Source organism: Pongo pygmaeus, chromosome 13 (assembly GCF_028885625.2).
Source record: "Pongo pygmaeus isolate AG05252 chromosome 13, NHGRI_mPonPyg2-v2.0_pri, whole genome shotgun sequence".
Classification (NCBI taxonomy): domain Eukaryota; kingdom Metazoa; phylum Chordata; class Mammalia; order Primates; family Hominidae; genus Pongo; species Pongo pygmaeus.
This window is the reverse complement of record NC_072386.2, coordinates 73272624-73275666: the sequence shown is the minus strand read 5'-3', so window position 1 is coordinate 73275666 and position 3043 is coordinate 73272624. Positions and strand designations below refer to the sequence as shown.

Below are 3043 nucleotides of genomic sequence, written 5' to 3'. Positions count from 1 at the left end.
TCCTACTTGGGGTGTTGTTGTCCAGGTCCACCCAGTGAGGTCTAGATCCGTGGTGAGTTCCTCATCTCTCCTCTGGGATGCCAGCTTTCTGCACTAGGCCGCTTCCACGTTGGACAGGTGCTCTTGGGTCTGGGGGATGCTCGGCTGGCAGAATTGCCCCTGCCTCAGTAAATGTCCCTAGAGATTCTGGGTGACTTGGTTTACTTCCAGCAGTGTCTTCTTGGGCATAAATTTGTCCTGTAGGGGGCGCCAAATTCCAACCTTTCCCCGGTTAGCCCTCTTCACTCTCAGGTTCCTGAGAGTCCCCCCAGGTCTCTGAGTCCCTGGTACTTGGAAGATGTGCCTCTGGGCAGGCACCTGCCTCTGCAGCCCCTCCCTCCAGAGCTTTGGCTTCCTGGAAGGAGAAAGGTTGGGAAAGTCCGTGGAGTCCATTCTTTCTTGGAGACAACATGGCTCACTCCTTTGGCTTCTTTATCTCCCTTTGACTTCACCTCCATTGTCCAACACCTCCCAGACAAGTTGTAGCTCCTATATAAGCAGGATTGGACTATTGGCATCTCACTAGAAATTTTCCCCTGCTAAACCATACACTAACATACACAAAGGAGGCATTTCTCTTCACAGTCTCAAGGTTTTCCCAGCAGAACATCACTATATAATTATGATTAGTTGCTTAATCTCCAAAACTTTCTACATTAGTGAATGCGCACATGAAACTTACTAGGCAAACTTTGTGCAGTGGCAGTATCATAGCCAATGAGGTTTGTCTGAGGCACGGTTATTGATAATTGAAAACTATTCCCAATACCTCACCAGGATGATTTGGCATATAGTTGGCATTGGTAATTTTTGACTTGGAAAATAGCCTTTGGTTGCCTTGACTCCTGATTCATGTCTTTACATTCTCTTCCTCAACAAGCTTCTTAATAGGTATTTTCTTCCAAAATAGGTTTTTTTTTGTTTTTTTTTTGAGACGGCGTCTCACTCTGTTGCCCAGGCTGGAGTGTAGTAGTGTGATCTTAGCTCATTACAACCTCCACCTCTATGGAAACTGAGCAAAAAAAATTACTAGGTAAATGATTATGGACAGTATAACTCCTTATTCCAGGTGTTCAAAGTTTTTAAAAACTAAAAATTTCTTTTATTGAGGTATAAATTATATAAACACACATCTAAAGGGTACAACTCAATGAAAATCTATATGTGGATGTAGCCCTAACCACTACTCAGGTCATCACATAGCACCTTTCTAGGCCTCCAATGGCTGCCTTGTGCCCCCTCTCCAAGCTGATACCTCCCAAAAGATTGCCACTATTCTGCCCTACAGCAGATTAATTTTTGCCTGTTTTGGGGAAATATACAAATGAAATCTTTAGAGATTACTGTCTTTTGATCAACATTACATTGTGCGTGTTGCTGTGAGTTGCAATGGTTTCTTTTTCTTTTTTTTTTTGAGATGGAGTCTTGTTCTGTCACCCAGGCTGGAGTGCAGTGGCACGATCTCAGCTCACTGCAACTTCCGCCTCCCGGGTTCAAGAAATTCTCTTGCCTCAGCCTTCCAAGTAGCTGGGATTAAAAGCATGCACCACCATGCCTGGTTAATTTTTGTATTTTTAGTAGAGACGGGGTTTCACTATGTTGGCCAGGCTGGTCTCGAACTTCTGACTTCAAGTGATCCATCCACCTCAGCCTCCCAAAATGCTGGAATTACAGATGTGAGCCACCATGCTTGGCCAATGGCTTCTTTTTCGTTGTTGTGTAGTATTTCATTGTATGACTATGCCTCAATTTATCCATTTTACTTTTTTTTTTTTTGAGACCGGGCCTTGCCCTGTTGTGCAAGCTGGAGTGCAGTGACACAATCATAGCTCGCTTTAGCCTCCAACTTCTGCTTTCAAGTGATTCTCCTGCCTCAGCCTCCTGAGTAGCTGGGACTATAGGCATGGGCCACCATGCCAGGCTAATTGTTAAAATTTTTAATAGAGATGAGGTTTGGCTGTGTTTCCCAGGCTGGTCTTGAACTCTTGAGCTCAAGTGATCCTCCTGCCTCAGCCTCCCAAAATGTTGGAATTACAGGGGTGAGCCACCCTGCCTGGCACCATTTTACTCTTGATGGACATTTCAGATGCTTCTAGTTTGGGGTTTTAATGAAAATAATGCTGCTATAAACATTCTCGTATATGTCTTGTACATATAATTGCAATGAAGTCCAATTTATCTGTCATTTTTTAATGGTTAGTGGTTTTTATATATTTGTAGTCAACATGTAAAAGTTTTGATTCTTGGCTTTGCAAGTCTATAAACTTGATTTCTATCAGCCTATCTAGTGTTGTTCAGGCCTAGAGAAGTGATTCAGAACCAGCCTCACAATAGATAAAAGTATTTTGTTGTCTAAAAATATCTATACAGTGTTATTTTATTTTAATATAAGATTGATGTATAAGTCTCAGAGATAATTTATGCATTTGTGATTTACAATCCAACCCATCTCATTTCAGGCTCCAAAAACCTGAGAAAACAATTTAACAATTTATCAATCAGAAGATTGCTTGGTGGACATGGATTTAGAGTGAGAAGGAATTGAATGGGCTCAGAAGGTATTTACCATAAGCCATGAAAGACTCTAAGGAGCCATCACTATTGCTCTGTCGAGTTCACTATTTTCTGTTACAGGAATCACCTAAGACTTGTGTATTTGTAGCTGGGTAATAATACCTATTCATGTCCTTCTCCATTTTTTCTGTTGGTTCATTTTTTTCTCACTGAATTATAAAAACCTCGGCGGGGCGCGGTGGCTCACGCCTGTAATCCCAGCACTCTGGGAGGCTGAGGTGGGCGGATCACGAGGTCAGGAGATCGAGACAATCCTGGCTAACACGGTGAAACCCCGTCTCTACTAAAAATACAAAAAATTAGCCGGGCGTGGTGGCCGGGGCCTGTAGTCCCAGCTACTCGGGAGGCTGAGGCAGGAGAATGGCGTGAACCCGGGAGGCGGGGCTTGCAGTGAGCCGAGATAGCACCACTGCACTCCGGCCTGGGCGAA

At 43.6% G+C, this 3043-nt stretch overlaps 1 non-coding gene across 1 annotated transcript; it reads left to right on the top strand.

The window, feature by feature from the left end:
* Positions 1-727: 727 nt before the first annotated feature.
* Positions 728-868, top strand: LOC129044841 (U4 spliceosomal RNA). Its single transcript, XR_008504817.1, has one exon. It is a non-coding gene; the product is annotated as a U4 spliceosomal RNA (small nuclear RNA).
* Positions 869-3043: the final 2175 nt, after the last annotated feature.